This window comes from Opisthocomus hoazin, chromosome 24 (assembly GCF_030867145.1).
Source record: "Opisthocomus hoazin isolate bOpiHoa1 chromosome 24, bOpiHoa1.hap1, whole genome shotgun sequence".
NCBI lineage: Eukaryota > Metazoa > Chordata > Aves > Opisthocomiformes > Opisthocomidae > Opisthocomus > Opisthocomus hoazin.
The window spans coordinates 2,340,211-2,365,360 of NC_134437.1; positions in this window are offsets into that span (position 1 = coordinate 2,340,211).

The following is a 25,150-nucleotide window of genomic DNA, read 5'->3' on the forward strand; positions in this document are numbered from 1 at the left end:
GGTAGTACTACAGAGCAGCTGAAATATGGTGACTCCAGAACAAGTAAACGTTGTCTGTGTTGGCAAGTTGCTTTCAGTGGTGGAGATATCTTGCTCTTGATGTGTAATTGTGTAGATGCAGTTACTTGGGTTGATTGTAGCTTTCGCTGTCTTAGTTGAAAAGTAGCAATCATCTGATCTCTGCAGAGCCTTCAGAACGTGTAGTGGAGTAATACATTAGTTTAAAAAAATATTGTTTTTAACACTAAGCAGACTTATGAGTGATTCTGTATTTTGCTTCTGTTCCTGGAAACTCTGAGCTTTAGAAACAATGTTTGTCTTTTCACCGCTTGGATATAGCCAGAAATGTCAGTCACTTAGGCTAAAGTCTTGACACTTGAATTGCTGCATTGCTTTCACTTCTAATTTAATGACCCTTTTGTATGAAAGAGAAAAATACACTCTAGTTAACACAAATACAAGATTTACTTCGGCTTAAAGCCTGAGGACAAATGCAGAGGATCAAGTTAGAATCAAACTTCCAAGTCGTCTTTACAACTTTCTGCCTAGGGCAATTTTCTCTTCTAATGCATGTATTTGTTTTGCCAAACAGTCTTTCTCCAAACTAGTTATTTCAAGGTAATAAAAAAGCAAGTCTTCATTGCCTTTACTGTTCAAAAACTGGTGTTCATCCTCTATTATATGCACCAGCTCTTCAGTTAACACATCCACTTTATCCTCAAGTTCTGAAGGGGACAAGTAAGCGCAGGTTTCCTCTTCAAAGCTAAAAAAAGGAAACGAATGCTTAAATTTGGACAGTAGAAGTGCTGCTGTTAAAGCAATATTTATAGACTCTGCACAAGAGCAAACCAGAAAGATGAATTTCACTGGAGCTTAACTTCTATTATTGAGAAAGTGATGGTAGCTTACAGAGAAGAAATCAGTCTTCCTGTAATATACCCTGGCTTCAGATTTGATCTGTCCTGTTTACAGATATAGATGTAGAAGTTTATGGAGATTCACTTTGTAGTATAAAGTGAGGTCATGATGCAGAGGTGTCATGATTTGCATGATATCAACCCCCCCAAATTGTTTAGTTGTTGCTGTCTTAATGCAACTGTTAATAATACCTGCTGTCAAATCATTCTTACCGTGTTCTCCATCTGAAGCTGCCCTTTTCATAGCTGGTCAAGGCATGAAGAAAATGCTCTTTTTTCTTCATAAGCAACTTGTCATTTAGTGGTTCCTCACATGTCATACAGAGCAAGAGATTGTTCTTCGTGTGTTATGCAGTAAGTGTAGAAGTGGAGAAATCACATCAGTGTTAATTCTAAAAGCATTTTTATTGACTATTTAATAGTTGCATATATATAATATTGCATATTTTGACTGCTTTGGCAGGGGGCGTTGGACTAGATGATCCCCAGAGGTCCTTTCCAATCCCTACCATTGTCTGATTCATAAATACATATTTCATGATACTGCTTTTTATGTTATCTTAATGATTTGCATGAAGCCAAATGATTTTTCCTAGTATGATTTTTTCAGATGAAAATGACAGCTGCTTGTGTAGCTTTTACACTTGAATACAGTTATATTTGCTGAGTATTTATAGCTGAAGATATGGGAGCCCACTTCAACCCTTGCACACTTCTCAGGATATACGCTTTTAAAAAACTAAAGCGAAGAAAAGATTTTTTTAGCATTGTACTTCAGAGTGACCATGGCCTATCACAGTATGGTTGATAGTGGAGACACCTCTGGAGGTTGTTTTGTCCAGCTCCCCTGCTTAAGCAGGGCTGGCTAGAGCCTGTTGTCCAGGACTCTGTCCAGACAGTTTTTGAATGTGTCTGAGGAGGGAGCATCCGCAACCTCTCTGGGCAACCTGTTCCAGTGCTTACTCACCTTCATAGTAAAAAAAAAAAAAAGTATTCAAACTGGGTATCCGCGTTTTTGGTTTATGTCCATTGCCTCTTTTCTTGTCACTGGGAACTACTGAAAAGAGCCTGGCTTCATCTTCTTTACACTTACTGTGCAGGTGTTTATATACATTAATAGGATTCTCCTGGAGCCTTCTCTAAGTTAAACAGTCCCAGCTCTCTCAGCCTTTCCTCATAAGGGAGCTGCTGTAGTCCCTTAAACATCTTTGTGGCACTTTGTTGGACTCTCTTCGTTATGTCACTTTTCTCTTGTACTGGGTAGCCCAGAACTGGACACAGTACTCCAGGTGTGGCCTTGCCAGTGCTGGGTAGAGTAGAAGGATCATGTCCCTTGACCTTCTGGCAAGAATTTGCCTAATACAGCCCAGGATACTCTTAGTCACTTATTCAGCAAGGGCATGTTGTTGGCTCATGTTCAACTTTGTGTCCACCAGGACTCTCAGATCCTTTCCTACAGATCCACTTTCCAGCTGGTTGGCCACCAGCATCTGTGTGGGGTTGTTCCTTCTGAGGTGCAGGACTTTGCACTACCCCTTGTTGAACTTCATGAGGCTGCTATCAGCCCATTTCTCCAGCTTGCAGTCCCCCTGGACAGCAGTCTCCCCTCTGGATCTCAGCTGAGTTGGCTTATGTGCAATTATCTCAAACTGCTTGTGCTTATCCATGTCCCTTAAGATATTTAAGAGTACACCTGTTTCTGATGGTACAAACAGTTCTCTTCCCCAGCTCTAGTTTGAGTCACACTAGTTTCACTATCATTGTGCAGATGGGATAGTTAATCTTAGATCTGGGTAATCAAGGTATGGCTGAACAGGTTTTTGTCTACATGGCTTATGAACATCTCTTTGAAGAAAGCCAATGCTGTACCTTTTCAGTACATTTGGAATGCTTTTAAGCTCAGCGGTTGAAATAATGTATAGAGTTTCTACTGACATCCCACATGAGTCTGACCTTACCAAGCAATGATTTGGAGAGGCAGGCACATATAAGCCAGTTTAAATTGCCATTTTTGAACAAAGTAAGAAAAGAGGGATGGTCAGCTTTCAACCAGATCAGGCCTCATGATCTTTCTTATTACCTTCTCACAGGCTTCCATGTCTGTGAGGCTTTTCACTTTCACCTCAAAAAGCTGGGAGATGAGATTTATTTCTTCCTTGGAGAATGGTTCTTCCTTTAGTAACATCTGACTTATCCCATAAGACTTGTCACCCTGGAGAACTGCTGACAGCTGGAGTCTGAGAGAGAACATTTCACTAAGACAAGCCTTTAGTGCCTAGAAAAAAACAACCCTGTTTTGAAAACCTTGAAGCAGCCAGACACAATTCTTTACAGCTAACCACTGAACAGATATTAATAAGGGAGGTGGAGGGAAGATGCAATGAAACAGTAGTAGGGTATCAAGACAGGTTTTCACTTCTGGAAGCCTATATTGTCTGAAAAAATAACCTCATTGGTCTCGTGGACATTTGATACAGACCACAAATATGCTGTATAATATGGTTGCTACGCAACTGTTAAAGACAGGATCAGGATGAGAACATGCTGTCGTATGTCAGCAGAGTCCTGTTTGGGATATTTGTGCTATGTTGATTTCTAGATAATACTGGTAGTCCTTACCCTCATGAGAAGAACCATCATTCATAAATGGTAGCTTTCAGTAGGGGACTAAAATCTCTTTGTGTACATTGGGAACATTTTTGGGGAAAATGAGATGATAATGGGTATCCCCTGCAATACAAAAGGGCACTGTCTTGAAGGCTGAATGGAAAGGTTGCATCACATCAAGGTCTTAAGGGAAAAACACTGCAGTTCCATTTCTCTTTCTCAGCAAATCTGTGTCTGGTAGAACTGTGTTCTGAATCAAGACTATGATTATGAAAGACCATTCTCTATTGGCTTCTCCTATGTACTGACCAACTGATGGCTAGAATGTAGTTGTCTGGTTTTGTTTCATTACCTGCTTGTTCCACTGACAGCTATTTCTGAAGGCTGTTTGTACACAGGCAGGATGTTAATACACTGTATAGTGAATCTTTCTGCTGTCTTGCTGCCCTCACCTAAGGTGAAGCGGTGTTCTTTGAATGTTGAATATGAATCTTTCTGTAAACAACCACTATGTAACTGTAATGGCAGTTCAGGTAATAGTTCACTATCTTATTTCAGCTTGGATTTTTATTACGGAAGTTGTATAAAGGTGTCAACCCCCTCACTTTTAAAACGGTAATTTTTTACGAACTTTGCTATAATGTACATCAATACTTTAAAAATGTAATTACCTGATAAAAAAGCCTCAGAAAGAATGGGTTGGCGTCATGGTTGAAGTCAGCAGCAGTGATATGAGCTAAGCAGTGTACGAGGAGGAGAAGGAAACTTCCTACAGAACTCAGGCAATCCCTTAGAATGAATAGATTGTTCTTTGCATTCTGAGAAAGAATGAATACCCAGAGCTAAGACAAGGTTGCAGCAGTAGTCAGCTCAGCTGATGCATCTGTTAAAATGGTTTGTCTCAATTTTAAGCAAGTTCAAAGATTCAAATCAGAGTGCTGTAGAATATCCATATACACAAGACAGCAGCATTGTTGTAACACTTCCCTTAATACTCTATGATCCTAATCTAAAGCATCCTTGCATTCTCTGTTTCTAGACAGATTTATGTTTACATGTCATGGTTTTTAAAAACTTGTCTCCCAATATCCCAGAGTTTTAGAAACAAATAATATTAAATAGTCAGATTCTGTAATTATAGCAAGTAAAATGCTGATATACTGCTGACTTCTATAAAGCTGTCCTATAGAGAATTTGGTAGAATCTGGACATGAGAAACTGTGTAACCAGAGCTGATTTAATAAATGTGCTTTGGGTATGACCCTCAAATTAAACATACATTCAAACTCAGTGTTCTAGAGTGCTCTGTGAAGTTTGTGTTTAGATATATCTGGAGCATACCATTAACATCTGAGGATTTTTTATATCAATATTTTTTTCTAGAAAGCTTCAAGCATACTATGACTTGAAAAGAATGAAGCTCTTTTGAATTTTATTTCCTAGTCCCAGAACTTAATGAATATGAAATATTCCACAGACTGACTAGATGTGAAGTTGACAAACCTGATAAAAGAATGACTTTCTGAAGGCATTGCCTGTGGCATTACTAAGAGGAATGCTGGAAGCAACACACAGGTTAATTTTTGGAGCCTGCAAAAAGAAGGGAAAATGCTTCTGTGAAAAGTGTGTATGCATACCAGATCTGCAAAGTAAGAGGGATTAATGGGATATAAGTTCATATAGATGTCAGCTTTGATTTGCAGTGGGTACACAGAGCCAACAAATACCACATGAAAATGGAGACTGTTTAAAAAACCCCTAGCAAATCATAGCAGTTCATCTTGCCAGTTGTTTAAGTAAATGAAAGTGTACTCCAGCTCTGGAGCTCTGGCGGTAGTCACCACGATTTTTATTAATACTTTTTTGATACTGTTATGAAAGACCTGGAAGAGTTTACCTAGACTAAAGCCACAGTGTGGTAAGAACTGTACAAAGAAAGTGAGAGAATCCTTGCTGCAAGTTATAATGGAAATATGTTTTATCACAATATTATGCAGAATGCAGGGATTAAGTAATGCAGGAATTAAGTGATGTGCTCAAGAAAGATGCCACAACAGATATAAGAACTTACCATGGATCTTGTGGGACAGAGATTTGCCTTCAAAACAGTCATACACCATTGTAGAGAAAACATAAATGAAATTCAATTCCTGATATTTGCACACTTGTCATTCTCTACTTGATCTTACCAGATAATTGATAATTGTTTTGCAGCCTGTTGGCTGAAGAATTTTTTTGAGAACTGTCATCTTTTGGGATCACTGATTGCTAAATATTAGTATCTTAAAAACTTACACCAATGTGAAATCTGAGAAACTGTAGAATAGAGATGCCGTACTGATATATGACAAACTCTCTGGTAGAAAGGGCTGCAGGATCAACTACTGTTGGTTCTCCTCCTTGAGTCATCAAAGCATCCTGTATACCCTGAGAAGTACTTGCTGTTTCTGCAAGAGCAGTAGCATTTGATTAGACCAATTGGTTTCTATTTTCATTTTCTTTGTCCAAGAGGTAACACTGCAATACAGGTGTATAATAGACTGCATTTCTCACCTCATAATATCATTGTTCAATATAAAATTAAGCCCTTCTGATGCATTATGAATTCTTAAGTCATTAAGTGTTCGATACCCTTAGGTAATGCCAAAAATTTCACTCTTCCTAGTAAAATTTCTGTAACTTAAGGTCTAGAAAAGTGCCATTGCTAATATGTGCCTCAGCTGATTAGTGGCAAAGTTGGGGGTGATTCTGTGTTCTGAGTCTTTCTCCTTCACTGGTAGAGCAGTTTCTCCAAGGAGGAGAGTAACTTTATGATGTTTGCCCAGGAAAATCTTATCACAATAGACACAACCAACAGCTACTTGAATGATGAAACAGTAATCTTCACATTACACTCAAATTCTGACTTGCATATAAGAAAGAAGGGAAGTTATATTTACTTTTGTCCGGCCTTTGGCTTTCTAGTAGCCCAGCTACCACTGTATGATGCTCACGTCTTTCAGAAGACCAAGACATAAAAAGGTTTTTACACACTCAGTTTTATCACTGCTTGTGTAAACAAATATGAAAATACTGCTTTCCCAAACAATCCATCTCTTACCATATTTTTTGAGCAGACATTTTATGCGTTGGAATTATGTAGACAAATATCACGAAACAAGTAAATAGTTTAGCTCTTTGGAACATGACATGGAAGTCTGGGCAAAGATGTTAATGTTGCAGAGAAAATATGTTTCTCTCCAAAAGTCTACATTATCCGATTCACTAGTTTTCTCCTTTTTCATATATCTCAAATATTATGTGGAAGTCTGTTTAAACAGGAAGTGATATGTTCAATTAAAACAAAAAAAGCTCAAAGAAAACAAGTCCTAAATCCAAACACTTTTCACTCCTGTAATTCTTGTTTGGACTGCTTACAGAATGCTCCTCACAATTTTTCCTAACAAAGTTGTCTTTGTCACTGATGCATTTTTATTGATGAGAAAAAAATTTCTATCTGCCTTTATAAATAGTGGCTTTATATCAGTGTCAAATTCCATATCTCCTCAGAATTGATATGATAGGATTTTTTTTTCCAGATAATGAATACAACATTTACCTGTTTAAGTGCTCTAAGCCCAGTATTTGATTTGGACTACATCATTGCTAATTCACAGCTGTAGGCAAGTTATGCAGATATCACATGTGGCTCATGCATTTTGTTGCTAAGCAGACAAATTGGAGGTAGGTAGCAGGAGAAGCAGCCTCTTGTGAGATCACTTTGTGTAGCTCTGTTTGTGGGGCAGTAGTCAATCAAGTGACTTAAGGTTCTTACCATACTGAGAAGGTGTCATGAACTGTGGATTTAGAAGAATGATTCTGGATGCCATCAGGTATTCTGCCTGCTTCAGCACCTTGATATCTGTGAGAACAGTATATACTAGTTAATGGCAGTGAATAATTACAGAGAGGTTTGTGTCTCATTCCTCTTGTTGTTCCATAAGCTAACCTTGATTTTTCTATGTAGTATTTGGGCCTAAGACATCTGTTTAAAAATCAACTGTTAGTAATAAAGGTTGTACATTTTGACAAAATGTCTAATTTTTGGAAGATTTTTAAAAATGGAGAAGTTTATTGGAATCTCTCCAAGGGGCTAGATAAGGAAATCTTTTTCTGGCATTCTGATAATTCTGTGACTCTTGCACCGTTTGCTGTTCAGGAAAATCTGGGAATGCTTACTGCATGATAAGAGAGCAATAAGGCCAGCTGGACTGCTTGATGCCTTGGTGTGTGCTCTCTTGAACTCCAGTTTTGCTGTATGAAGAAATTATTTTTCATCTGTTTCAGATAGCACTGTTTCAAACTAAACTTTCTTTTGCCTTGTTTCTATATGGTTAGTTGAATTCTGGGGTTGTGCTATCCCACTTCGTCAAGCTAATGAGCAAATAAACAGCTGTTTACTTCATTGAGAAGGTGCTGGAAAAGACTCAGAAACATTCAGCAATTGATCACATGATTGGTAGCTTATCTGATCCCTATAAAATCTTTAAATCCAAAGAAGAGGAAATTCTGCTATTTATCAAGTAGCTGCTGATGTTTCAAGAAAAACCCTACAGATCTGCTAACTCTAAGGATGGAATAAGCTTCCTCTGCAGATACATAAGAATCATCCAGGTAAGACATTTAGTTTTATTCATGTCCAAGAAAAGGCAAGCACCCATGTAGGTATCAGTTTTGCATCTGAATTTTGGTAATATTCTTTACATGAAAGGGTAGAAAACCAATATTATCTGAGCTGAAAAATGCACTTTTAGCCCAAAATCTTTGTGCTTGTTTTCTCAATTTCTAGGTATGTTTAGGTGTTCCACTGCTGATGGTTAGTTGGGAGAATGCAACTGACTTTTTCTTCTTCAGAATCACATTATTCTTTCTCATCTCAGACTTTAACTATAATCTCGGTTCCACCCCACTTCTTACCTGTTCATTAAATTTCCAAAGCATTAATGCCCCCCATGAAATGCATCCATATCAAAAAATAATCATAGGTCACTTGAGTTTCCTATGATAAACCAGACTTACTGTTAGTCAAGAACAATAAGAGCTGGTCGTCTCCCTTAGGATGTATCCCTGGAACCCAGAAAGACTTGATGTCGGATGATAGAGGACTGTTGCTTTGCTTCATCTCTTTTTCTTTTTTTTCTTCTTCTGGTCTCATTCTCAACTTCTGCAAATCTGGATGCAAATCCTTTCCTAAGAAAGCTTTTATTTCATTGCATTCTTTCATTGAGGTCTACAAGGACAAGTAAAGAAATATAGAAGTAAGTACCTATAAAAAGCACAATGGAAATTTCATATTTGGTTCTATGTGACTTTTTCTTTATTCCTCCCCTTGTATAAACTTAGGGTCTGTATTTTAAAAACTTCTGCTCCCTTGTATTACTCAATGACCAGGAAACATATTAAGCAACAAATACAGCCAGGATGTCACATTATGGTATATGTTTTGTTTAGGGCAGACACTAGCTGCTTAGCATGCTTTCTGCTGTTAAATTTCTTAAACTCTATGATGATTAGCACTCTGTACCAAATATGGCATTTCTGGAGTATGAGTCTTCACAATCTTTCAGTAAGTCTGACAATGAGAAAATAGCAAAAACAAACAAACAAAAAACTCAAAAAACTGGGGGGTGCTTGTGTGAAGGTAGGTGGTCACACAATACCCTATCGTGCTGCTCAGTGTATGTTGTAGAAGCAAATCCTGTGGGCTTCATCCTGCTCTTCTGTTCTCTACAGAACTGATGATCCTGCAGCTTTGCTCTTTTATCTGATATTTGCCATATGTGAAATTCTTTGAGGTCCAGATATTTCTCTTGGAAAGTCTGCCAGAGGTCTTCTCTTTTTTCTGTTATTTCTTCAGTTTTCAAGGTTGCATTTTTCTTCTGTAAAGAAGAAAACTGTTAAGCCCTTTTTTTTTTTTTTGTTACCTTGTACTTTCAGCTGGGGAATAGCCTGCTTTTGAAAGCTGTGCTTCTCCTATCCGTTTCCAGCTTCTTAAAGTATTGTATTCCTAACCTCTACATTCAACCATTTTCTTCACGTATTTGTTGTAAATCTCATAGTACAGGACATAATCAACATATTATAGCTGCAGTCATGGTCTCGTTAACATTACACCATAAATCTTATGTACTGTGCATATGATGCAGCCTTGTCAGTTAGAAAACTTTGGGGATTTGCTGTTTTCTAACCTGCAATGGATCAAGATTACTTGAAATATTCTTCTTTGTTCGTTCTTGTTCTAGGAAGAGTTTCAGCTGTTCTTCCAGCCTTCTCTTTTTCTGCTCTCGGAATTTTTTCAGTTCGTTGGCTATGATGTTAGCTTCATCTACAAACTACAGATTGTATATATGGAAAAAAATAAAAACAAACCAAAACAACAAACCACAAGATCATGGTATTTTTCTGGAAAGAGTAATCCTTGGAGAACAAAGTCTATGCGCAGTAAGTAACAGCAGCAATGCAAATTATTTAGCATTTTCTGAATAAAATTGCTAGGTAATACATTGTTAGTTTTACCTTCTCTCCGATGCAGCCTTTTAGGCTTCTGATTATTTCCTTAAACTGTGCCTCTCTCAGTTTTAATAATCTTACACTTTGTATAAATTCCAGCACCAAAAATATATACTCTGTCTTGTCCTTCAGCAAATGTGAAATGTCCCTGGTGTCATCATCAATTGATAACTCCTGAAAGATAAAATGGTCTTGTGAAATCTAATGTGAAATGCATGAACCTTCTTTTGTTATCTTACTTTACATGCAATATTTTGAGAACAGATTTAAGAGTCTGAATTTTTGAAAATGCTGTCAAAGGTAGTGGAAGCTAGGTAACAGTATTTTGCAGTCTTACACACCCTTTGTTGTTGTTGTTTATAAATGCCCAAATAACAGCACCACAACTATCAAAAATAAATTTAAGATTCTCAAAGCAACCTTAAGTGAACTCATGTTAAGAAATGGATCTGAAGTGTCTGATCTTTAGTAGCTAAGTAAAAGATATTTTCCATTCTTTTTGGCATTAAAAAAGTGTACACTACAATATACTGCAATCTGGAGTTAGCTGTCCCATTGCTATAAACAGACACATTTCCTGAGAAGTTTGTAAACTTTGAAGTTTAAAGTTTAAAAACACACTGGAGGAGTTCCAGATTCTAAACCAAAATATCAAGAGAGTTTTACTTCTACAATAAGCTGTTCCAGGCCTGTGCACTCCTTTTGGGACTTCAAGGCAATCTTTTTGAGCTTGCAGAAATCTTGTAGCATAATGACGGTTTGCCGCAGGTGTCTCTGAGATAGGATGAAATATGCCACAAGATTCCCAAACTTCTCTCCTTCAGTCTCCTGGATCACTTGCATTTCTTTGGCTTGCATCTGGGAAGAAAAGACTTTGCAAAGTCTTACAGATTACTTGCAGACTTGTGAAAGTGTGGAAATGTTCCAGTTCTCACTACAGGTTTGAAAATAGGAATCCAGAGGGGAAAAAAAGAACTACCCTGAAGAACAATGGAATCCATCAATTTAAAAAGGGACTTCTAAAAGTTTCCCTTGACAGCACGAGTCAAATAGTTGTGAACCACATAAAACATTGCTGAACATAAAATAACGTGGCTAGAGATTTTAGAAAAGTCTCGTCCCTCTGTATAGCTCTTAGCAAATGACAATACCAATGCTTGAGCTGATGTACCTTTTCTTCTGTCTGTGTTTGAAGTTCCAGTCTAAACTGTGTCTGCATGTTTCTCAGCTCAGCTTCTGACTCTTCGTTTAAACCTTTAAGCAAATCCCCTTCCTGATGATGCTTCTGGAGAAAAGCCACTGCTCTTGCTACTTGCTGTTTCTCTCTAGTCTGAGCGACCTCTTGAGTTACTTCTTCGCCATTATTTTTGTAGTCAAAACTGTTCAGGATCCTTGTCACACCTTCTGGGCAAGTCAGAATCTGAAGCATGTAAGCATAGCGATATGAGCAAATGAATTTTGTTGATAGAAATTAACATGCTTCCGGCATTGGGTTTGTAGTGGGTATAATTAGCAGGGCTTTTAATAGCAGGGTTCTGCCTGGTTGATTTGTGTAGGAGGTTACTATAACTACACTTTGCCCCAGCCTGTGTGCCCTGTACATCCTGTGGGTTGTCAATAAGGATGGGCATCTGTGCGCTTACAGGTTTTGTGAATAACTGTGAGGATCATGCAGGGAGGGCTGAGACATGAAAAGCATGAAATGCCTCTACCTGAAGGTTGCTGTAGAGATCCAGGACTCTGTACAGACATGTTTGCCTCAGAGCTTCCAGCTTTACTATCTTCACTGCTGAAACTTGTAGTATTTGACTTACAGAATCTGGCGAATGCTTGATTTCCCAAGAATGTAGTTTCTATTAAGCAAAAGAGAATAAAGGGTAGGGATTTTCTACAACAAATACCACTGTGGTCACCAGAACTAGTGAATTTCAATTTCCTACAGAATTGTGATGGGAAGTCTGAGTCAGTTTGGACTAGTCTTTTCTCTAAGGTTACAGAGGCTCCAAGGGAAGCTTCCTCTACCCAGTAAGTCATGGAGTTACACTGCAGTTTTTCCTCAGAGCAGTTTGTAAAGTCTGGATTTCTCTGCTACCTGCCTGTTAGTTTTCATAAAATTTGTAAGTGCTTTATTTTCCAAGTTCTCTATGTCCCTGCAAAGTTAGATGAAACCAGGAAACGGATTAAAAATTTGGCATTAGCTTAGTACAAGATAGACAGACTTCTGCTCCCAGAACTGTTCTATATAATTTGATTTTAGAATGACTTTGCCATATTAAAAGCTGCCTGTATAAACAAGGCTATCTCAAAGGTGGATTTTACCCACAATAGAATTACTTTCTATAAGTTGTCTAAACATCTTTTAAGCTTTCTCTGACATTGTTTTCCTGTCAGACAGTAGCATGAGGTCTGTGGGTATGTGGAGTAGTAAGAGCTAAAATGCCCCACCATTGGTGGGCACTCCGATTGCAGACATGGCAGTGGGCCCTTCTAAAAAGTGAAGGACTGTAAAGGAGATGTTAACTCCAAATATTGTGAGGAAAAAATGTTCTTAAAAGAGGGAGATTTTCTACTTTCAAAGCCCCAATGGTTGTCTCAGTGCTACTCTCCTAGCAAAACTCAGGACATGCTAGAAGAAAAACAGCATGTTATAGTTGTAGATTCATCCTAGGTGAAAAAATCCTAAGATACTGGAGGATAGAATGAGGACCATTGAAGTGCTAAAAGACAGATTGTGAAGAAGAAAGAAAAACTACATTTAGACATGTGAGTGAAAAATAAATGTGGGCACTAAACACAGTAAGAAGGCTTGCTTTTTTATTTAAAAATAAAAAGCTTCATACTGGTAATGTCACTATTTTTTCTTGCGTAATGGTAGTTTAAAACTTAGAGTAGTTTTTCTTTGGTAAAGAAAGTGCTTTGCTACCTGTACTGACACAGAAAAATCCATAATCCAGTACAAAGAGACCTGAAACTGTTAAGTTATGCCTCTAGCTGCCCTGATAATACAGCCACCCATCCAGTGCCTAAAGCTAGCATGTATGTTTGTATCACCCAGTGAAGGTTACATCCATTCTGGCAAAGCAGTGAGGTGACAATAGCAGGAGTAGCATAAAGAAAATGCCTTAAACTCACTTGCTGTTCAGTGAAGTTAGGATCTGGGATTTGTAAATCAGGAAGACAAGCTGACAACTGGTGTGGAATTTCTTCCAGAAAGTGTAGGGTCTGTTTGGGCACTGTTAAGCCTGGGCTGAGGCCTGAATGTTTGATTTCTTCTAGTTGCTTCTGATGGAGGGCTTGTTCAGTGTGGTGGTGATGTTCTGACAGTTCTTTCAGAAGTGAGTCCTTTGTGCTGATTGCTTCTGTTCCTTTACTGGTCTTCATCCCCTGAAAACATAGGCACCCCAACTGAAACATCTCTGATCAGTAGCATCAAAGGAATAAGAATTGAGTCACTGAGCCTGAGATCTAAAAAACATAACCAGAAACTAGTAATCCACGTTCATTTAAGTAACATAAGTAGCCTAATGTATTGTGGGATTAAGTGCCCAAGAGTTACTGAAAATAAGGACACTGCTTCTTGTGCCTTAACGTTGAGAAAGAAAAATCAATTTAGTTTCTGTTTTGCTTTGCAGTAGTCAGAACAGAAGATTTCTTTTTTCTTTAATAAACCCCTTTCTACTTCCATTTCCTTTTCTGAAGCAATGTGGGGAAAATTGAAAGGAATTCAAAAATGAAATGGAAAGCTTTCTTTTCCTGTGTATCAGCTGAGAACTCTAAGCAGACGCAATGCCAACCTTACCCAATTTCCTTTATGATATTCCTGTTCCTTAGCCTTGGATGATTCATAAAAGGAAAAGATAGTGTTTATTTCTTCCATCAATAAGGACAGTTCCAGATGTGCCAGTTCACAAGCATGCTTCTCAAAGAATAACCTACAACCAGATATGCATGAGACAGGAGTGAAGACAGATCACTACTATTTATATAGTCATTACTATGAGGCACTAGTCACATTCATACACGTGTTGCCTGGAGAACAAGTAGACGACTGTAACAGGTATCTTCTGCTGAGCCACACGTGAAACCCAAATACAAGCTTCCTGGGGAGAAAACCTTCCAAACTTGCAAAGAATATATAAATTGTAACTAAAAATGCAGTAAACAAGGAAGAACAAGGTTTTCTTACCTTGTCTGGATTTCTTGTTGTACGTGGCTGATACTTTCCAAATGTGAAGTGGGCAGAAGAAGGGATACTATGGAAGCTGAAGCAGTTTCCTGGCTTACTTCAGCGCTTAATTCCTCTGAATGAGCAGCAGATGTTTTTAAAGTGCTCCTTGATGAGTAGCCTATAGAAGAAGCATGAGAGAATGTATTTGCTGCTGAATCATTATATTTTGGGTACAGTGAAACCCTGTTACAGATTTCTTTGGATTTTTTTTTTTTTCATTAACTCTGCAGTATTTAACAGTTAAAGTAGCAGTGTTCTGGCTGGAAGTAAACCAAATGACCTTTCAAAAAGTCATTTATCAGTATGTTTTAGCAATGTTTCCAGAAAAGAGTGTTTTACCAGAACAGGTTTATATTTTTAATGAAAAAGTGTGTTTTATCAATAATTCCTTGAGAATCGTCTTGATCTGGATATGAGAATTCAGAAAGTCTGTTTATATTGCTTATTGAGAAAGGAAACCTGGTTTATACCACTTGTTGCTCTTCAACTGCAAATAAACTTCAGCAATGGATAAATTCTGACTCAATAGAATCTTCTTGCTGCTTGTCCAGACAGTCATTTTCAATGTAGAATCTGTCCCAAACATAAATGACTAGATGAAAAAGCTAAGGGCATACCTGTCAATATTTTGCTGCAGACATAAATTACGAGGTGCCTGCAGCTGATGTCGGAATTCCACAGGGGATTATTTTAGAGGAATAGAAGTTGAAAGTGCACATCTCTTTACTTAGGTTCTTTTAATTTTTGTTACTAATCAACAATGCTAGTCTACTGAAGCTAAAATAATACTGATTATTTCTTCCATCTTTTTGTACTGGAAATATTATAATGATAATCCCACCCTTAGTTATTCTGGAAATAGTCAAGTTGCATGAGCTAAAATGCTGCTACTGAAATGAAAATCAATACAGCCTCCAAAAAAAAAAAAAAATTTAAATCTGTGTGTATCGATTATTTTAATGCAGTCTTATGTTTAAATAGCCACTAATTAGTTCTAGAGTGCTGATGAATCTGCAGGCTTCCCAATTTAGCTAAAATCACCAATGTTTGGAAAAGGAACCGGAGGTGACAGAGAAATGGCAAAAGTAGTAGCTGCATTGTGAAACTACTGTTAGGTAATTGCTGATTCACTGAAGTATCCGAGGGCAATACAAGGCTATATGCTCAAAACCAAATACCTCATTTCCATAGCGCATAGTTTCTCTGGCAGTATGCATGCTAAATTTGAGTTTATGCGCTGTGTTTCTATGAAAACAGCAGCCTTCTAAGTGAGCTAGATTGTCACTAGATCTGATGGTGATGAAGAGATCCTGTATGAAAGACCTTTGAAACACTAATGGTTCAAATTCCAGCTGTACAGATAGTTGCCCTAGAAAAGACTGTGGCTGTTCAGAATGAAGAAGGAAATGTGGTTTTTTTGCAAGTAGTGCTTTTGCTGGGACATTGTCAAAGGGACTTCCTTGGAAATTCCACTATGCTTTTTCTTCTAGGATTTCAGAGAAGCATACTTCATAATAACTGTACATTTTGCATACTAAAATTTCTTGAGCACTTGAACAGCTTGTATTTTTCACCTCCATGTGCTCATATCTGGAAGGCAGACCTTTACATAACTACAAGCCTGGCCACAATGTAAACTACAATTTTAATATTTTCAGCAGGGGAAGTAAAAGCTTTGCTATTGATTTCTAGGTTTGTACTGCATTTTCTGTTGTCAAACTGAAGTTAGATTTTTCCATTCTGCAAGAGCTGCAGGACTAAAAAGATGGAACTAGTTCAGATGAATAAACACAATGTGTTTTTGTATTTCCAAAGATTAAAGCATTCTACTTAAGTTTTCCACATAAACCACCTCAACTCTGATGCATAGAAAATGCAAGAAATCAAATTCTCTGCCACCCTTTTCTCACAGTCTTCCCTTTGAATCTTAAGTGCTTTTCAGCTTATAACAAATTAGTCTAATGAAGTTGCATTTGTACTTACAGGAACACTCTAAATCTGGAGAAAGACATTAATTGCTTTAAAAAATACTCATTAAATTTTGTGAGGCCTTGCAAGAGAAACATTGAGCATAACAAATTATTTCAGGGCTGATCTCACCCTGCGGCAAGTTTACACAAATGATAAAGGGTTCACTCGTTAAGTCCCAGGAGATCTTTAATTCTTACAAAATGGAACCAAAGTCTAATTTTCAGATGGGAGAATCTATTTCTAGATTTTCAAAGTTGAAAGTTTCTGTCAACATGTTTTACAAGGTCAGAATAGCATAAGGTAACTGACAGTACCTTTATCTTCTCTCTTACCTGACGTTTCGGGTGATATGCTACTTTTGCTATTTTCCTCCACCATCTGAACTGCAGACTTGAGTAGTCGGATCAGATTTTGTTGGATGACCTTGCACGTACTATGTGAGATCCCACTAATGCCATAAAATCTGGTTGTCTCATAGTTTTCAAAACACTCTGGTGACCCGGAGAAAAGCACCTGAAACAGCACAAAGCAGACGAAGGCCATTTCATGCCTCTCAAATATGTAATTGAAAAAATCTTCCTGGCATTCTTTGCCTTCTCATGAAAACCTTCATATTCATTAACCAGTTCATAGCCATTCTATGCAAATTGTCCAGTGACTCAATAAGATGCTGCAGCACATTGCCTCAGCAGTTTAAAAGCCTTTTGAAATGGTTATGGTCCCACAGCTCCAAACTCTCAGGTTTTTCCACATTCTTCAAGCTGACGTAAAAGTCATAAGATACGATTTGAACTGCGTTACTTGTATTTAATGTTCTCGGTTTCTCTGGAATCCATTTGTAAGTGCTATACAGGTGATAAAATGCTTTCTGTTCAACATTGTGGTCTAATAATCCTATCTCATTTAAACTAATAAGCTAAATTTTGTTAATAGTGATAGTCTCATGGTAATGGAAGAGCAGAAGAGGAGGGCAGAGAGACCTCCCAGGGAACTTTGAAGTAAGGACTCTGAGGAAAAGGGAAGAGGATTAGAGAAGTGAATTAATCTGAATCTTTTTATTGTAAGTGGTCCAAAATGGAATGTGGGAACCAGTTAATGCAAAGAGTAAGGATCAGATCCTGAGACCACTGAATTAATGGAAACATTCACTGACTCTCTTGCTTACAGGATTTGGGTCTACAGTTCTTGGGACAATACAGGTTATCGGATTTGAAAGGTCCTTTAAGGGAGGGGGACCTATGATCCTCTGTACTCAAGCATTTTTGAAAATCATTTTGCATCCAGAAAAAAATGTTCACAGGAGTTGTGGAATGTCTAATATCTTGCTTCTTCCCTTGAAAGTACAGATCTTCAGGTGTACAGCTGTTTAAAATTTCTCTGCAGATAGACAAACTGACAACTTGGGTGTTGGCCTAGATGATTGTTTTAGGTCCCTTTCAAGTGAACTACGCTATGCTATTCTGTTCTAGTCTAACTTCTTTTTAAAAAAGTCCCTGCTGTTGAAAAACTGCCTTTTGAAGTGAAATTTTATTGAATTTGCAAGTGTGAAAATCTTTACTATGTACTTTATAAATCAGCTTTTGCTATTCTCATCAAAGTTTTTTGTTATTTTATAGGGCTCTGATTCCTTACAGCAGCATTCTTGGATGGATATTCTCAGAACGTGACAACTGCTTATGCTTTGGTTAGAAAGTAAGTAACATAGTTGCTTTGCCTTAAGGTGAAGTCAGTACCTTTGCCTGCTGTGTTTGGATATTTGACAAATCCCTCAAATATTCCAGTTTGGTGTATGCAGTCTCCACACTAGCTTGTTGTTTCAGTATATGTTCCTGAGACTCAGAAGCTAGGGTAAGCATGACCTGGAAGAAACGTACAAAACATAAGCCTGCTTCAAGTGAATTGCAAATCCCGGCTTTCATTTGCTTTCTTACACATAATCTGGCAAGTCACTAGCTACAAAGCTGCTGTAATAATTCTAGAGCACCAGTGTATGGGTAGTCCTGAAGAAACAGTCATGGAAACTGCAGGTGATGTAAAGAAGGGCCGAAAACTAGCTTCCTGGCAATAAATTTCAATAAAGTCTATTTGACATCAGTCAGTAAAAAGCTTTGTGTTTACTTCAGCTGGTATTTCTTGGACAGAAATAGATGCATTCTCTGTAGCACTAGGTAACACTTATTTGGAGATGTGCTGATGATGTTTTCAAGGGCTGAATATGGATTTACCTGTGTGGAAGTCCTGTAAGTATTTAGGTACTTCTTAGCATTCCCTGCAAGAAGGAACAGTATAGGAAGAGGAATTCAGCTATGCAAATAGCCTATCTGGATCGCACCTGGATCCAGCCCTAAAGAGAATGTGCTTTTTGGCAGAGTGGTACTTCCTAATCTCCTAGATCTGTTCCAGCTTTAACAGCTGTGATTTTACATGGTAGGTTGCATTTATTCTCTGTCAGTGACTGTTTGGCTCCTGACATAAGGAGAATCTTCTCCACTCAGGAAAATAAATGAAAGCACAGTATTTTTTCAGGTCTCCTTTCTAACTCCTAAGTCCAGCCTGTGGCCACTCCTAGCTCAGCCAGCACAGTTCTACGATTTCATTGGCTTGCTTTTCTTAATGAAATCCAGCTTCAATTGCACAGTTCAATGAGACATTTCTGTTGCCAGAAGTCTATCATTAAATATCTGAGTAATGGGTGTCTAGGATGACTGGATTTTTCACCACTACTTTTTGTTGTTGTTGATGTCTGTCTTTCCACTTTTTTTTTTGCCCCTTTTTTTTTTTTGTCTGATTGGGATTGAGAGAAGGCCAGGTGGAAAAGGAGAAACTTATAATAAATAGCAGTTCCTGAAACTGCAAATATCGCAGTATACTGGCTTCAGAACTTTCAGTTTGCAGTGCCTCTAAAGGTAAACCAGAGTGTTCTGTGGAGTGAGACCAGGGATGTTCAGCCCAACCCAGCAGTGGCCTCACCTTTCTGAGCTTCAGGTTTGTTGCTGTCTCAGTATTTGAGATCTGGCTCCTTTGCTTTTCTTTCTCTATCAGCTGCATATATATTCGCTCTTCTTCTGGTTGCATCTTTTCAGTGAACTCCATCAGCTTCTCTAGTGCCTTTCTGATCTCCAACAGAACCTGTATTTCCTGTTCTTTTTCATCTCTGTCAGCTATAAGCAACAAATATTAGCAGTAGCACCCTTTTCTACTGAAAAGTCACAGAGCAAATCTGAAGTAATATGCTTTCTCAATGTGCTTCACCACTTCTACATTCTATATCTTTTAGAACCGCCCAATTTTCAGATCCTACCTTTGTGTTATCTTGCTTCAGGAGGACACATGTAGTTTGTAAGGCTTAAGCTAACCTGTCAGAGGGAGCAAACATGACAGAAAATAATGTATGACCCTGCCTGCCTCTCTTCTGATTGTAGCTACCCTTCTGTACCTTTGAACAGCAAAGATAGTTCGGAGGCCAGCTGGCTACTGAAATAATTTGAAGCTCGTCTCTCCACTTCCTGCAGAGAGGACCCTTTAAGAAAATGGCATATTTCCTCAATGTCTTTTATTTTTTCCTTGTATTTTATCTGTAAGAAATGGAAGAGGAGAGGGAGTTTTAAGTAATGTTGCGAAATTCTGAGATAGTGACCTGTTTTGATACTCTTTCCTCTGACAGATGAGAGCAAGAGGTTGTCTAATTTGGTTATTGCTTTTTTCCTGGCCTTTTAATTATTTTGTGAAGAAACTGACTGCAAAACCCCTGTTTCTGATACCACTATGAGTTGTGTTGTCCTTGCTGTGTATAGACACATGCTGAATTTGGACTGTTGGTTATTCTCTTAGGACACCTGACACCATTCCTTTATGCTGGGGATGGCTGCACTGAAGTAGCAATGTGTCCATTTACATTTTTGATTTGCACTATACTGGGGAGGGAAGTGACTTGGATTCAGAACACCACCATCCTGGGTGCAGCATCACTGATATTTGAATTTGATACACGTGAACTAAGACTTCCTTAAGGAGTTTTTGAAGAACTTTCCTGAAGCCAGCTGCAAAAAAGAATGCACAATACCTTTTGTGCCTTTCCCTCTCTTGCAGCATCAAGGACATGAAGAACTAAACAGTTCAGCTTTTTAAGAAGCTCTTCTTCCTTTTTTCTTCTGCAATGCCAGTATAGATGCCTTGAAATTATTTCCTTCTCTAGAAAGTCCAGCTGTAAAACAATGACAGACAGAATAGCTCAGGTTTGCAGGAAACTGAAGGAAGATTATAAATTTCATTGAAGCTAGTGATGAAATCTCCATTCAATGCTTTTGACAGCATATATCCAACTTTGCTGCCATGGGGGATGAATGCTTTGTAGTCCTAGGTCTGTGAGTGTTACAGTTCATGTCCGAAGTATAATGCAATATGTATTTCAGGGTAGGGGAAGGATATTAAATAAAAGATGCAGAGATCAGCAGAAGAAGATACAGATCAAAGGGAGAGAAAAAAGCAGATAATGAAAAGAGGAGAGGTAAGTAAAATGACATATATATGTTTCAGTTCATCTTGCACTATAAGAAAATACTACTTGTGGGGCATATAGAAGGAAGTAAAATTTCCTCTAATGGCAGAAAAGCATCAGCAAACAATTTCCCACAGATATCGAACCTGTAAGTAAAGATAGTTTGCTGGATCTGTAATTACCAGATCTGGATCTGTAGCTCTTCTTGGTAAAGCTCCAAAAGACTGAACAGTAGGAATTGCATTGTGTGTCCAGGGGTTGGTTTGAGCACCTATAACAGGCCCTATTTCACCTGTAATCGGACTTACGGTTCTGCCACCAATAGTGATGGGGACAAGGCCTGTGGATAAAGAAAAATAAGTATAATGTTTAGAATGTAGATCACGAATTTCAGCTGCAGCTCTAGTGAGCAACTTTTATTAAAGTTCAAATGGAGCTGACAAAGCTTTCGAATCACCTAATGAAAAATAAACTGAACTTTCCCGAGATGTAAATGCTATGTACCAAGTGTCAGATCGAGACACTGCAGACCTTCACCTTCAGACAACATCTATCTATGGCCCCCATCACTGAGAATAACATCAGAATACTTCTCCTGAAGAGCACAGTAGATTTTTAAAGGGTGTGATTTGGTCTCCGTCCTAGCTGTCCTTCAACATTCTTCTGGTGTTGCGTGTTTCGAATGTACACACCATGAAAACTGGTATTTTCTATTCAGTGTTGAGGTAGAAACCGATCTGTTTCAGCAGGGTGATTTCCTCACTCTGAAAATAATGCGTGCTTGTCTCTTTATTGTTTATGTCATCCAATTCAATTTCCTGCTCTACCTTTTCCGTTTCTGTCTTCCATGGTTCCTGCGAGTGCTGAAGGCTGCCTAGTACTGCAGTCACAGTCTATTCCTAGAATTGGCACCATCAAACTGGACCCACCAGGATCTGGGATTTTCATTCCAAACACTGCAGGGATCCACATCTCTGTGCCAGGATACTTGATCATACCTAGTTTGTTCAAAAAAGATGAGAAACATAAACCATTAAATAGTTTTGTGATGAAAAGAACTGTCTTCACTTTCAGAGGCTTATACTGCTGTTATTTCTGCTACAGCTTCCAAATAATACCTGGCTGAGTGCATCAAAAGATTTGCTAGGGTGGCTATTTTGACAAAAAAAAACTTCCTATAGGTTTGAAGTGCGGATGTCTCAGCCAAATCCTGTGATGGAAATGGGTGCATTGCTGTAGCCTTCAGTGTAATGACACCTGTTCACTCCTTAAAACCGGCTTGTTGTTTTATACCTACCTAGTTTACCACCATTACTCTTGAGACTTGAAGCTATTTCCTGTTTTTTCTCCAGGCTTTGCAAGCAATGTAGCGCATGATAAAACCTAGTGGTGAAAGACTTCTTCATATCTTCTACTGAAGCCTTTAGTGCTGCTAATCTGTCTGCTACTAGACAGGTATCTTCCAAAACCGATGCCTTAAACTGCTTTAGAGCATTCACTACACGGGTCTGTGATACCAGCCAGTCTGCTTCCAACATTGCTTGGTAACTTCCACCGTGGGGCAGCACCTCGTCTTGCCAGAGATGAGCTCCATGTACCCGGGCAGTTTTCCCACTCAGAGGTTCGGTGAAGGAATCTCCAAGAAGCATTAGGTTTCCAGAAGGACCCACCAGCCCGCCTAGAGGTATAACTTCTCCTGCAGTCGAGGAGCAGGAAATGAGAGTCATAATATCAGCTGGCAACTCGTCATTGCAGTCTAGTCCATCCCATTTAGAAAAAGGCACAGTGACCATTTACTTCAATGGAAGCAACAATAGCTCTAATGGGGCACGTGGGACAGGGGGAAGTTTGGGGTTGTTTATAAAATAACTTAGCTCACAAAATGTTCTTAAATAATAAGTCTCATAGCTTCTACTTTAGAAGAAGAATAAGGTACCCACTCCTGGTTTTGGATCTAGTGTATCTTCTAACGTGAGTCATAAAGAATATAGGTATGGGAAAACGCTTTTCAAAAATTTGGAACTTCACCCCCTCCAAGCCTCTAAATAATGCATTTCATGCTAATTTTAATACTTTAATAGAGCAATTGGACAATCTTCAAGAGTCAAATCAACGTCAGTAGTTTGTGTCATAGTTAATGAATTATGAACTCAGATGCCTCTCACAGTTTCGCTAGATAGTTTTATTGACCTTTAAAGTGATAAATTGTAAAATAAAATGATAGAAAAGAGAAGGATTACTGTCTGTAAAAGCTAAGTTGCACAACTGTCTCCAGTTGGATCAACAGAAGACAAAGGTGTGGGGTGAACGTAAAGACTTTCTAGGGTCGTTCTGGTCTGTGCCTAGAATCAGTCAGTTAGGGGCAGGTTAAACAAACGGCACATACCACACTTACTGAACCAGGAAGAGCATTCACCTACCGGTGTTTCTATCCAAACCAGCTCCGAGTATTGGAACAATCTTGCCTCCCTCTGGCTCAATCATAGGACCCCCAATCTCCAGAGGTGTCAGCATGCCAGTGAGGGGGTTAATGTATGTCCCACCAACAGTCAGCTTTTGCCCAGTGTGAGGATGGATCGTAACCCCAAGCACTGGCACTTCTATTTCTGTCACTGGGTCTAACATGAGTCCTCCCACACGAAACATTTTTTCAGGACACAGGACTGGAAGTTTTGTCTTCACGGGTAGGCCAGTGTTGGGACAAACTGGATAAGGAATGTAGGGAAATACGGGCACTTCAGGCTTATGACGCTTACCTACGTGTAGAACCAGAAGAAATTTAACATGGTTATGTGAACTCATGCTAATGGCAAGAAAGCATTAGAGCTCAGAATGGAGACTATGGAGCTTTCAGAGGGTGGTAATAGTAAAGGTTTGTTGTCTTTAGGTCCAGAATTAAATGAATGAAAGTAAACCCTTTCTGACAATTGTATGGGGTTTTTTAAATTTAATTTTTGCTTTGGCCATTCCCTTAAAGTTGCAAATTTCTCAGTATATAATGGTTTTTATAGTTCAATGAACACAGGGCTAGAAATCTGTCAGAAGTGAGGCATACTTCAACATTTCCTTGTATACAAGCGTTATAACATCTAATATCTCTTAACCACAGTAAGTCTTATATCTAGCTGAACAACATGAACAACATAGTGCCATGGTACTGAGAAGCTTTCTCGGATTTTCTTCAGGTTTTGTTATGGGAAAAGTACACGTGAGCATAGCAAGTTGGGGGTTTTGTTTGGTTTTTATTTTATTTTGTTTTAACCAGTAGCCCCATTGTAACTATACTCCAGAAATAGGCAGGTGGTTCAATTGATTATTGCACTGTGGCACTTACCTGAAGCAGAATCAACAGCACAGACCAGCCTAGATCTGATAGGATCGTAACCGACGTTACCAGCTATGTGAAGTACCTTTCCAGTCTCGGGATGCAGAAAATAGTTGCTAGGTACCGGCCCAGGGCACTGACTGGTCAGAAGCATAGTGCAGTGTGGGTAGGGAGTTAACAGTCCAGTGACAGGATCCACGAAGATAACATCAGGTGCTTGAGCAATGCCATTTGAGTCTGAAAGCAGTTTACAATAGATGGGGAGGGGGAGAGGAGAAACAGCCTGTAGGCCTTGTGGAAAGACGTGGGGTTTGCTAGTTTACCAGAAATCATGTGCAAGAGCAGAGATGGGATGAGAATACAGAAACTGATCTTTCTATTGCCTTTTACAGAAGATGTCTGTGGGGAAAATTCTATGGTACATGGCAATTCGATGATCTCTCTGCAATGTCTGCATGAGTTTCATAACAGCAAAGAGACTGATGTTTCATGAATGTCCTTTCAGGATTTTCGGTTTCATTGCCTCAGTCTGTGACATTCATTTAAACATCCAAGGTCAGTTTCATTGTCCTTTTTCACTTCTGTTCCTTTGAGAAGGGTGAAAGAAAGAGGTGTCTTGGTGGCAGGGTACATTTTACATTTTGTCATACCAAAACATGTGTGATGATATTAGAAAGCAGACAAACACAGAGGAGCAAATTAATTGAACTTATTGAGACTTGCCTATAGAATAGTTCATTACCCTCCCTGTTGCTAGGGGATAATTAGCAAGCATCCAGTCAAAGATCCTCCTGAATGCAGATCTGACATTCTTCTGAAGAAATCATGTAGAAGAGAGTTCTACTGATGACTGTTTTTCTAACAACTCTTTGATTGACTAGTTGTTAGTGGGAACTCAGTGAGGACATAGTTTTCTAAATAGTCTACTAGTGCTACTAGTTCTTTTGTGACCTATATTTTGTGACCTATGCTACACCGGCCTGCCTACACTTCCTTACACACTAACATAATTTTCAAACAAATTTCTAAAGGTTGTAGTTACCTACTAGCTCCTG